Genomic DNA, 14,053 nt, shown 5'->3' with positions numbered 1-14,053 from the left:
TCCCAAACTTGGCCACAAAACCTTTATTTATCAACCTATCTTACTCAAAGTTGGCTAAATATAATCTTCTACAGCACTAACTATATGTGCAAAAAATCATCGAAATCGGTTCAGATTTAGCTATAGCTCCCATATATATGTACCGCCCGATTTTTCTAAATTTGGCCATAAAACGCTTATTTATCAACCGATCTTACTCAAAGTTGGCTAAATATAATCTTCTATAGCACTAACTATATGTGCAAAAAATCATCGAAATCGGTTCAGATTTAGCTATACCGCCCGATTTTTCTAAATTTGGCCATAAAACGCTTATTTATCAACCGATCTTACCCAAATTTGGCTAAATGTAGTCTTCTATAGCACTAACTATATGTGCAAAAAACCATCGAAATCGGTTCAGATTTAGATATAGCTCCCATATATATGTATAGCCCGATTTTCCCAAATTTTGCCATATAACCCTTATTTATTAACCGATCTTACTAAAAGTTGGCTAGATCCAGTCCTCTATAGTACTAACTATATGTGCAAAATTTCATCGAAATCGGTTCAGATGTAGATATAGCTCCCATATATGTATCACCCGATTTTGAAAAATTCGCCCCTAATAACTTTATGTTTGACCATACAGGCCTCATTTCTTAACTGATCTTACTCAAATCTTGCACAAGGTAACCTTTTGTGGTATTAATCAAACCCGCAAAATATTATGCAAATTGGTTCAGATTTAGATATAGCTTCCATATATATGTATCGCTCGATTTTCCCAAATTTGGCCATAGTACTTTTATTTATTAACCAATGTTACTCAAATTTCAAATTTTGATGTACTAGCCGATCGTACTTATACGTACTTGTAGCTCTTACATAAGAATATTGCTCGATTTTTACAAATTTGTATTTATTACCCACACTAATTTAACGATTTTCTCTTTTTTAATAATGGGCTCAATATTAGTGGCATACTAACTCCGTAGGTGCAATATCAACACAGCCAGTGTTGCTAGAAGTAGGGTAAATTTTTTTCAAAATATTATTTCTATAAAAAATTTTCTCAAAATTTTATTTCTGTGGAATTTTTTCTCAAAATTTTATTTCTATAGAATTTATTGTCAAAATTTTATTTCTATAGAAAAATTTCTCACAAAAATTTGTTTATAGAAACTTTTTCCAAAATTTTATTTTTATAGAGATTTAACAAAAAAGATTACCAATTTGGGTAGAATTGTACCAACTGTGGCAACCGTGGCGGTAATACAAATTTATATTCTAAGTTATATACGTTGCATATTCATGTTTTAAGATAATAAAATACTTAGAACCATTTTTGTTTTGTAAATTTTTTTTAAATTTAACGAAAAATATTGTAGGGAAAATTGTTTGTGAATGTATGGGAAAATAGGGAACTTTTTTGTCCTTGTAGGGTAAACCGAACATTTTCCTTGGCAACATTGACTATGAGCAATAGTCAGATTGACACAAAGCACCTAACGCACTTTCTACTTTACTTACTTGTTGGTTATCAATTTTACCACATGTTCACTTCATGAATGCATCAATTGAATTAAATGCAGCAAACACAAATATTCATAAAAGGTCACATACCTGCCGTAACGAAAAACAAAAGCATCAAGAAAAATAACAATTCCACACAAACGATCCATTTCTGATCTCGCTATTGCAACAAAACAACTATCACCACAAAAGTACCAACAACACACAAAGAACATTCCAGAAATTCATCCACACTTTCTCTAGAATCAAAACAACCAACAGCAGCATAAAAGACGCGATAACAAACACAAACAATCAACCGAGATATACACAACATTTCTCTTCTCACTTAATTTTCCAGTAGCACATTAATTGATTGGTTGGAATTCTATCATACAGGATTAGGTAAAATATATTCTAAATTTACGAGGAATTTATAAAAAACAAGTAAGGAAAGTCTAAAGTCGGGCGGGGCCGACTATATTATACCCTGCACCACTTTATAGATCTAAATTTTCGATACCATATCACATCCGCCAAATGTGTTGGGGGCTATATATAAAGGTTTGTCCCAACTACATACATTTAAATATCACTCGATCTGGACAGAATTTGATAGACTTCTTCAAAATCTATAGCCTCAAAATTTAAGTCGGCTAATGCACTAGGGTGGAACACAAAGTTAGTAAAAAAATATAGGAAACATTTAAATCTGAAGCAATTTTAAGGAAACATTGCAAAAGTTTATTTATGATTTATCGTTCGATATATATATATATATATATATATATATATATATATATATATATATATATATATATATATATATATATATATATATATATATATATATATATATATATATATATATATATATATATATATATATATATATATATATATATATATATATATATATATATATATATTATTAGAGTCATTTTTACACAATGGACTGAATAGTCTAAGTGAGCCTGATACATCGGGCTGCCACCAAACCTACAACTTTTCGACTAAACTGTGGCGATTTTACAGGGAAAATGTTGGTATTTTGACCATTTTTGTCGAAATCAGAAAAACATATATATGGGAGCTATATCTAAATCTGAACCGATTTCAACCCAATTTGGCACGCATAGCTACAATGCTAATTCTACTCCCTGTGCAAAATTTCAATTAAATCGGGGCAAAAAATTGGTCTCTGTGGTCATATGAGTGTAAATCGGGCGAAAGCTATATGGGAGATATATCCAAATCTGAACCGATTTCAACCAAATTTGGCACGCATAGCTACAATGCTAATTCTACTCCCTGTGCAAAATTTCAATTAAATCGGAGCAAAACTCTGGCTATTAGAACCATATTAGTCCTTATCGGACGAAAGATATATATGGGAGCTATATCTTAATCTGAACCGATTTCAATCAAATTTTGCACACTTAACTGCACTACTAATTGTATTCCTAGTGCGAAATTTCAAACAAATTGGGCCAAAGCTCTGGCTTCTAGGACCATAGTAGTCCATATCGGGCGAAAGATATATATGGGAGCTATATCTAAATCTGAACCGATTTAAAATAAAATTTTGCACACTTGACTATACTACTAATTGTACCCCCAGTGCAAAATTTCAAACAAATGGGGCTAAAACTCTGGCTTCTAGGACCATAGTAGTCCATATCGGGCGAAAGATATATATGGGAGCTATATCTAAATCTGAACCGATTTCAATAAAATTTTGCGCACTTGACTATACTACTAATTGTACTCCTAGTGCAAAATTTCAACTAAATTCGGCCAAAAATCTGGCTTCTAGGGTCATATAAGTCCATATCGGGCGAAAGATATATATGGGAGCTATATCTAAATCTTAACCGATTTCTTCCAAAATCAATACGGTTCTATTCTGACCCAAATTAGGAGCATGTGCCACATTTGAAGGTTATTGGACTTAAATTGCGACCTAGACTTTTATCACAAAAATGTGTTCACAGACAGACGGACGGACGGACGGACAGACGGACATGGTTATATCGACTCAGGGACCCACCCTGAGCATTATTGCCAAAGACATCATATGTCTATTTCGTCTCCTTCTGGGTGTTACAAACATATGCACTAACTTATAATACCCTGTTCCACAGTGTGGCGCAGGGTATAAATATGGGAAACATTTAAATCTGAAGCAATTTTAAGGAATCTTCGCAAAAGTTTATTTGTGATTTATCGCTCGATATATATGTATTAGAATTTTAGGAAAATTAGAGTCATTTTTAGAACTTTTCGACTAAGCAGTGGCGATTTAACAAGGAAAATGTTGGTATTTTGACCATTTTTGTCGAAATCAGAAAAACATATATATCTAAATCTGAACCGATTTCAACCAAATTTGGCGCGCATAGCTACAATGCTAATTCTACTCCTTGTGCAAAATTTCAACTAAATCGGAGTTAACAATTGGCCTCTGTGGTCATATGAGTGTAAATCGGGCGAAAGCTATATATGGGAGATATATCCAAATCTGAACCGATTTCAACCAAATTTGGCACGCATAGTTACAATGCTAATTCTACTCCCTATGCAAAATTTCAACTAAATCGGAGCAAAAAATTGGCTTCTGTGGGCAAATGAGTGTAAATCGGGCGAAAGCTATATATGGGAGCTATATCTAAATCTGAACCGATTTGGCTGATATTTTGCAAGTTTTTTGAGACTCATAAAATATTCGGATGTACGGAATTTGAGGAAGATCGGTTGATATACACGCCAATTATGACCAGATTGGTGAAAAATATATATGGCAGCTATATCTAAATCTGAACCGATTTTTTCCAAAATCAATATGGATCGTCTTTGAGCCGAAACAGGACAATCGGACAAAAGCTGCGAGTGGTAATTTGCACACAAGAATACATCAACAGACAGACAGACGGACACACAGACAGACAGACGGACATCGCTAAATCGACTCAGAATTTAATTCTTAGCCGATCCGTATACTATGATTACTCCTTCTTGGCGTTACATACAAATGCACAAACTTATTATACCCTGTACCACAGTAGTGGTGAAGGGTATAATGATATACACCCGCCAAGAATTCTTATTCATCTTTATCTAAAATTTTCAATGTGAGGAAAAATACTCCAACTTATAATAAAAAGGGGAATAAGCTGTAGGTAGCCATAATACGAATTGCTAATGTCGTTAAGTTAATTTTTACTACAAAATTTTTTTTACATACAAAAATTTTTCTTAGTAAATTGTCCACATTTCGTAGTAAGATTTTTATATTGCCTATGTATTTTTTATAATACAATCAATGATGTATTAACTACTGTGTTGGTAATTTATTTGAGTAAACATCCTTCCCATTTCGTGAACTAAAAAACATTTAATGAAATTTTATAAGTTTTCCTTTAGCTAAGTTAATTTTCGTTGTCGTTACGAAAACTGAACTATATTACTGTATATTTTTTTGATGGTTTTTAAATTTACAAGACACATTTTTTCTATGTACATACAGTCGACTCCGCTTTACTGAAACGTTAAAAATGCAGCCATTTAATTTCAGTTATCCGAAGTTTTTGCTAAAGCGGACTACGGATAACTGAAAAAAACTTCCAGTAATGCGAACTTCGGATAACTGAAAAAGTTTCAGTAAAGTGGACTCCGTATAACTGGAAAAAAATCCACTCAATTTCAGTTAACCGAACTTATGACCAATGCTATGTACATAAAATAATAAAAACAAGGTGTTTGATTCCGTGTGTGTGCCATCTACAATTTTACCTTTCAGTTGATTTTATTTACAGAGTGATTTAAACTGTTTTGAAAGTGCCATCTTCACTTGAAATAAAGCGTTCTCAATACGGAGAAGAAAATGTACTCTCTCTCAATAGCGAGAATGTGGCATTTTCAGTAAAGCGAAGTCATACTAATGTGACGAAACTCATTTGAACACAAAAAACTTTTCAGTAATCCGATTTTTTCAGTTAAGCGGAGTTTCACTAAAGCGGAGTAATTTAAATGAAATGGACAGAAAAAACAACTGGGGAATGCGATCGATTTCAGTTATCCGAGGTTTTTCAGTAAAGCGCATTGCGCTAAAGCGGAGTCGACTGTACTTGAAATAATATTTAAATCCTATTTCCTTTTTAGTCCAATGTTGAATGTGTTGATTTTTCTTTGAAAACAGATTTAGATTAACAGATTTTTAAAAATTGTACAAGTCGTTCAGTCGAATTTAAACATTGCAATAATTCGACTTACACTCTTTTATCAAAACGACATAAGACCAGTTTTTGTTTATATCCCTATTTCGTCCTGTTCAAAGAAATTCCCGTGGGTCATAATGCACTAATGACAATGATGTTACAAATTTCGTAACAATTTCCAGAAAAGCCTTCAGTGTGAGTATGTTAGGGATCCACCTTTAATATTTCCAATTGGCTCAAAACGGCTTGCCAAATTTTTCTTTTGGCCGGAGTCGAACAAAATTTACAGCGCTGCTTGCAAAAAACCACTCACCATTTACATGGAATATCCCATACACTTTTATTACAAAAAGTCTGACTACATTCTGAGCTGACAATAGTAAAGGCCGGCAGGAAGGAAGACACAGACACACTCTCTAGCTCAAAAACATTGACAACAGAACAAAATACAAACAGCTGGACGGTCGAGAAGAAATGTTCATACTCACTCACTCGCACACGCACACACACATCCATAAGACAGGCACAGCTTGATACTCTTGAAACTGTCACAAGGAAACGATAAAGTTGCGCATTTTGAAATAATCAGGATTAATGAGCAAACTTGTTATCCTTGTTAAATGCTATTCAGCTCGTTGTACCAGTCAGTGTTCCCAGCAGCCTAGCAAGAAACCCAAGGCTGGAGAAGTATCACATCGATGTATGTCGTCATTGTATGGCAACGAAGAAAGCATTTTAAAAAGTTCCAAAAAAAACGAAAGAAACAAAGAAAGGAGAACATTTTAATTTTCCTTTGTCCTGGCCACAGAGATGAGCTCAAATGCGTGGCGCTGTAAAGTAATGCGGAAGATGTAACACGAATTAACGTTATCTTCCTATACCCATGGGCAATGGATGGCAACTGTCATTATTTTGAATTTCTGTGCTTTTTTGGTTTTGCTTTGCGAAAGAGCAAAAGTGAAAAGGATATCGATTAAATGCGGTATTACTGGCAGCCCTCGGTTTCTTCTTCAAAGTTTCCAATGACAGTAATTCACTTTTATTACATTCCGTTAAATTTGGGATTCACTTCATCTGGGCTAGTGCTTTAAATGTGGTCAGCCAAGATTAACCAAATATTCTACTGGAAAATTAAAAAAGAAACATTCTTCAAGGTGAGTGAAGGTAGTGAATTGGGGATAATTTTGGTGTGTCTTGAAGCTAAACGAAATATTCCAAGAATCATTTCCGAGAAAAGTTATTGAGTTCTTGATTGATGTTTGCCACCTTCTTCCATATTCGCTACATTATCCAATAGATGTGATCAGGGCTGCGGAGTCGAGTCAATTTTGCTCGACTCCGGCTCCGACTCCAGCATTTCTTATTAGCTTCGACTCCGACTCCGGAGTCGTCTCCAGGTGATCTACCTAAATCTCATTTTAACAGTATTCCAATTGTAATTGTAAGGTGTAGTGTTCCCAAAATAGACCGATTTAAGTATTCTATTTTGCCATATGTGTTTATATGTCACAAAGAACTCTAATTTTTGATACGACACGACGACAAATCTTAGAATTTTAGGGGTGTAGGGAACTCTACATTTTAATTTCGGGCCAATTAAAATACGACACAAGGCTATATAGAGACCACATCAAAATATGGGTATGGGTATGGGTAACAATCTCCAGAATATGAAGTTATAAAAACACAAAATTTCAAAAAATAATTACCCAGCAAAAACTAGGTAACCACATCTCATTACAATTGACATTACCAGGAGTAACGCTGTCATTACACGTTGCATTACATTGCGGCGAGTTATAATGACTAACTTGTAATGACAAAAATATATACTTCTCGGTAATTTTCGAATTGTTATTCTCAAATTTGTAGGCAGTTGTAGTTAATATAATTATTCACATAATCGAGCAATTACATAAAAAATCAAAAAGAATATGTAATGTAACAGTAATTCTGAAGATTTTTCCGTTAAGAATTTTTTATCACAAATATTTCATAATAATTGTGTTTAATGACATTAGGTTAGGTTAAGGTTAGGTTAAAGTGGTAGCCCGATTAAGATTCAGGCTCACTTAGACTATTCAGTCCATTGTGATACCACATTAACTAAAAGTACCTATTACATATGGGCACTTCTAGTTTTAACCGCTGAACCTTCTCGATTATTTTTCTTCGCTGAACCAACCAGATTGACATTATCATATTATGTTTTAAATAAATGCTTTCTTATACCTCATTGACATTACACTTCCAAAATGTGCTTAAACTAAATTTCAAATGCCATTTGCCTTATAAAAAAGACTTAAAATCCACTTTTAGTAGATTTCGAACCTTATGTGAATTGGCTATTGGATATATTATAACGTAATTCACGAATCCAACTCCCTTAAACAACCTACATTTATTTCTATTTTAAGTGTTGACATTAATTTGAGTGTAATCTTATTTAGATTATTTATTAGATTTTTTGTTTATTTATACAATATTCTATTTCTATTCAAGTAGTTCTCCTATTACAGCACCACTCGCCATATTTTGATCCATTGTAATCGGCGATAGAAATCAATATTTTCGAGATTTGGTTGCCTGAGACAATAAGTGGCTATTTTGCAAGCTTTGGTGTATCTACGAATAAGTCATTACATATTAGGTGATTATATGCTTTAAATGCACTACTTATTTTATGGCTGAAAGTATGCCTGGGGAGAAGTACTTTCCTCCTAGGACATGCGTATGTAAATGTAATCCGAAGCGATGCCAATTAATAAGTGGTTATTAATTTTTAAATAGGCTTACCTACAAGATTACCGGGTAATGAGAGTTTTTGCTGGGTAAGCTTCCTGGTATTGGTCTATTTAGGCATTTTATAAAAAATAAATCTACATAAAAACGAAAAATACACAAACATCAAAATGTCGGGATAATCAGACAGAAAGTTTAGATGTTAAAAAATATACTCGTAATATACTCGGATATATAAAACAAACATAAACTGCCATAAATTAGGATAGGCGGAATTTTAAATAACCACTACCATAAAACAAATGACAGTTACGAATATTGTTTCTATAGAAGTAAAATGGTGAAACATCTATGGACATTAGAGGCCATCAATTTAATGTAAAGAATTTCGAATGGCTTTGATGAAACAAACTTTCTCCCAAAAGACCGGCTCAGATGGCAGTTTGACAGAGGTTTAATTTAAAATTATAGCTGCCAAGGACATCGGGTGTATATGGAGATTTCTCAAGTAATTATCTCCATATACAAAATATGGGCCGACGGGAATTTTCCGCATTTGTTTATGGATCTCAAATCAACTCTAAATTCAAAATTTCTGACAAATCTTATGAAAATTTTAGACTGGGAAAAATTTCGTAAACCAAATAGGAAGATGTGTTTATATGTAAGTGCTGTATCATAAAATTGTCCAGTATGACCCATCTTCGAACTCGACATGCCTGCCAAAAAAGAACGTTAGGTTCTACTGCTATATTGCCTTAAAATTGTACCTTTATCAAGACTATATATAGGGTCATAAATCCGTAGTTTAATATGTTAAAAATGGACAATACAATTGATCAATTCAGCCCATATTCTAGTAAAACCTACTATTTATATCATCGTGAAATTTCACCCATATAAATACACTTTGAATGGCCTGAAATCCAGTACTTCGTTTTTCGATTAAAACCCCTAATGGAATCTAATTTGTCGAAATATTTCTTTAGTTACAAAGATATGAAGTGTTTTTCAAATTTTGTTTCGCCGGAGTCGGAGTCGAGCAAAATTTTTACGACTCCGGCTCCGACTCCAGCAAAATCTTCAGACTCCGACTCCAAGACTCCGACTCCGGCTCCGACTTCGTATTTACTATATACAAGCAAAAAAAGTAAATAATGGATTTTACTGTAACACTGAAGAAACAACTTCGCGTTGGGAGTTTAATTTTGAGCTAAACATATTTGTTTACTTCACCATAGGTAAGGTTAGGTTGAAAAGAGGATTCAGGTTGCCCTGTCTCATGTCTGCTGTCATTCATATAAGCCACTATTCGGCTTATTTTGTGATCTAAAGGCCGACACACTGAAAAAAGCAGGTCTATGCAAACCTGGAAGCAACAAATGTTTTTAACGTCAAAAGCAAAACAGCCTATTGCAGAAAAAGTTAAAATTTATTTAACTTATTTTTACGCTTCGGCGCCAAGCTTATATTTATATATCATATAATTATGAACGTTTTAACTTTTTTCGCGGCAAAGAAATAATCGAAGAATTGAGCAGCGCGTTCATTGTGTGTCGGCCTTAACATCTTCCTCCCACACCCAGAGAAGGAATATGGTCACCTCAAATCTTATTTGTTTAACATTTTTGTCGCAAAAATGTTATTTTCTCGAAAATTATGTACGTATCTGCTTTTGGAAACCATGGATATGTTTGCCGATAAAACAACATTTTTGACACAAAAATGTCCTATGTTCACCGTCGTTCTCCTTTTCTACGTGCATCGTATCCTTCTATTATTTCAGGGATTTCACTTATTTGTTTCCAGTCCCTGTTTCCAAGGAGAGCCACCGTGGTGCAATGGTTAGCATGCCCGCCTTGCATACACAAGGTCGTGGGTTCGATTCCTGCTACGACCGAACACCAAAAAGTTTTTCAGCGGTGGATTATCCCACCTCAGTAATGCTGGTGACATTTCTGAGTGGTTCAAAGCTTCTCTAAGTGGTTTCACTGGAATGTGGAACGCCGTTCGGACTCGGCTATAAAAAGGAGGTCCCTTGTCATTGAGCTTAACATGGAATCGGGCAGCACTCAATGATAAGAGAGAAGTTCACCACTGTGGTATCACAATGGACTGAATAGTCTAAGTGAGCCTGATACATCGGGCTGCCACATAACCTAACCTAACCTAACCTTCCAAGCAGAGCCAGGGCCCGAATCACCTCTTCACCGATATTGCAGGGCAGTGGAAAAGGTGCACCATCATCTGCTGCTCATATTCGGCGCAGATGTGCTCTCACTTCTAGGTGCTCGATCATTATTCCCAAAGCCCTTCTGACTGTCGTCCTTCTCTCCTTGGCTTGTTCTCCAGTCATTTGCTTGTCTGTGTAACCCCATTGTATTTACGTCTTATCGCCAGTTCATTTGCCATTACATTCATCATTCTTTTGCATTCTAATCCACGATCGATCCATGATGTCTGATATTGCCTTCATTGACCTCTGCCAATCTGTTCAAATGTTAAAGTTTTGTGGTCTCGTGTTATTTCTGAGCCATTTTACACATGAGGTCCGGTAATCGGGATTGGACCTCGGCTCTGGGTCCTCCACATACTTGCCCAGTCCCGTTCTCTCACCCATTTTCGATCCATCGATATAGCAGTTATATCCCTCTGGGATCTGTTCTGGGGTCCCATTCCCCAGGACCATCTTACTGGCGTCAGAATGGGACACACGGCAGGCAGCTATGGCCACATCAGGTATACGATCATGGATTGTTGTGGCGTGCATACATACACCGTCTCCCCTTTATCCATCATTGTTCGTGATTCCGCCAATTATATTCAATCTCGTCGCAGACTATTTCGAGAGTATGTGCTAAAAACTGCTTCTCTATCGAATGTCATATTATGTGGGAAGTATGTATACTTTTGCATACTTGCGAAACATTATGATGCTTGCTTTATGTGAACTCGTAATATGTTCGGAAACGTTTTGATCCTATCAATAAAATATGTTTGGCGACATCTTCTACCAATCAAGAATGTGTGTTTACTAGAGGTGTGGGCGTGACTCACGCGTCAATCACGTGAGTCGTGAACAAAATCCAAATCAACTCTCGTGAATGTGCGTGAATGGGACTAAAATAAATATGTCGTATGTGAGCGTGCGTGAGAAATAAAATTGGCTCGTGAATGTGCGTGAATAAAATTTCTGCAAAATCACACTCACGAAAAATATCAAGATTTAATTCATACTCGTATGTTAACTGAAATTAATTTAGCTTTCGAATTATATTCTATTTTTGAATTTTGTTACCTTTGCTGATTTCCGTTTGGAAATTGTCGTGAGTCGCGTGAATGCCGAGAATTGTCGTGAATCGTGCGTGAGCGTCAGTCTTTAAAAGTAGTTCGTTCGTGAACGTGCGTGAGTACTGGTTTTCTTTTCGTGAATGTGCGTGAGTGGGATTGGCTACCACGTATCGTGCGTGAGCTTGCGTGAATAAACATTTTACTTCTTGAATGTGCGTGAGTGTGAGTAAAATTTCAGTCACGCGCACACCTCTAGTGTTTACTCCAAATTAAGAGGTATTTTTTACGGCCACTTTCATGTAGCTCCGTTAGGCTTTAACTCCCAGTTAACAGAAAGAAAAATAGAAATATCTTTTCTCCGGTTAACTTTAACTGAAAAATTTTCAGCAGTTAAGTTTCTAACTGGCATATGGAATATATACGCAAGATGACAGATATGTAGATATCACGGTTTAAAAGTTCGTTAGCTAACGTAGCACTAACGGAGCTTCATGAAAATGGGGGTTAATATGAAAATATACATTTTTATAGAATTCATTGTCGCTAACCATTCAAAAGTATAAAAAAATGGTTCAATTTGGGAAGAATAATTCGCATAAGAAGTTAGAATATAAGACTCAAAATTAATCATCTTCTCCGCTAGATCTAGATTAAAGTCTATGGAAATTGGAGTTTTGCTTGTGCGTATATGACATTTTTTCAATAACTTAATCCTTTCTCTACCGAAATAAACCTTATATTAAAAACTTTGATTTTTCTTCTGTTTTTACTTGTACTAACAGCATGTACAACAAAAATTGTAATTTTGAGAACCTACATCAATTACTTCAAGAGCTATAGGAGCTTGTTCTGAAAACCTGATTCTTGAGTTGTGACCAAATGGCTTTACGAAAATAAGCGCTATTTAGCCTATAATATCTTTCAAAGTGTGAGAAAAAATACAAAAAAGAACCCGTAAAGGTATCAGCTATAGGTTTTGTATAAATGTCCATTTACTAGAAACATACAGCAGAGAAATTGTCTAAAATTTTCGTATTTTTCGTTTATTGTTAAAGAAGTTTATAAAAATGTATTTTAGTGCTCACCAATATGGAAAAAAATTTATAGTTTATTTAGATTAAAGCCTTATTACTTTAAAATAACATCGAGAAATAAATCGAAGCTAAATGGGAAATCGAATTTGGTGTCTTTTTCGAATGTCCTTCTAAGTGGACATCGGTAGTGAAAGGGTTAATAATTCAATTAATTAATTAAATTGAGATTTAATAATAACAATTCCTCAATTTTCCTTTCCAATTAGCCCGTATAAACATATTAATAATATGTAGTATAATATTTTTAATTTTCAGATAATAATTCCGTATTACATAAAATATGGTTTGACATATGGTTTGACAATTGCTTTTGGCTTTGAAGAGGCTTGTCTGGAAGAAAAGATGCGAAAACAAACGAACAACGCTTGCGAATTATTGAATTTTATCACCAAAATGTGTTCTCTGTTAACCGATGTCCACATAGGAGGATATTAGAAAAACGACACCGAACTCTATTTCTCCATTTAGTTTCGATTTATTTCTCGATGTTATTTTAAAGTAGAGGCTTTAATCTAAATAACCTATAAATATTTTCCATATTGGTGAGCACTAAATGCATTTTTATTAGCTTCTTTATCAATAAACGAAAATTACGAAATTTTGAGTCAATTTTTCTACTGTATGTCTCTAGTAAATGGACATTCGTACAAAAACTATAGCTGATATTTTTTCGGTTTTTTTGTATTTTTTCTCACACTTTGATAGGTATAATAGGTAAAATAGCGCTTATTTTCATAGAACTATTTGGCCACAATTCAAGAATCGAGTTTTCAGAACAAACTCATATAGCTCTTGAAGTAATTGAGGTAGGTCCTCAGAATTAAAATTTTTAGTCTACATGCTGTTAATACAAGTAAAAATAGAGGACAAATTAAAGTTTATGACATTAGCATTATTTCGGTAGTTAAAGGGTTAAGAAAGTTCATCGCGCGCTTCTTGGAATGAAGATCAGTCAGAATCATTGCAAAAGCTACCAATTCATCCAGAAAAATCCACAATTTGCTGTTATTTATGAGCTGGTGGCATCATTGGACCTTACTTCTTCACACCCTCAAAAAAAATCGCTTCTTTAACATATGTACCAAACATATTTTGCAGGAAGCACATATATTATTGCATACTGCCGAAACATTAATATGTTTGTTTTATGTGAACATATTATATGTTTGGAAGCATTTTGAGCCAAAAATATTATATGCTTGGAAGAATTTT

This window comes from Haematobia irritans, chromosome 4 (assembly GCF_050003625.1).
Source record: "Haematobia irritans isolate KBUSLIRL chromosome 4, ASM5000362v1, whole genome shotgun sequence".
Lineage (NCBI taxonomy): Eukaryota > Metazoa > Arthropoda > Insecta > Diptera > Muscidae > Haematobia > Haematobia irritans.
The sequence above is the reverse complement of the archived record's forward strand: the minus strand, read 5'-3'. Positions refer to the sequence as shown.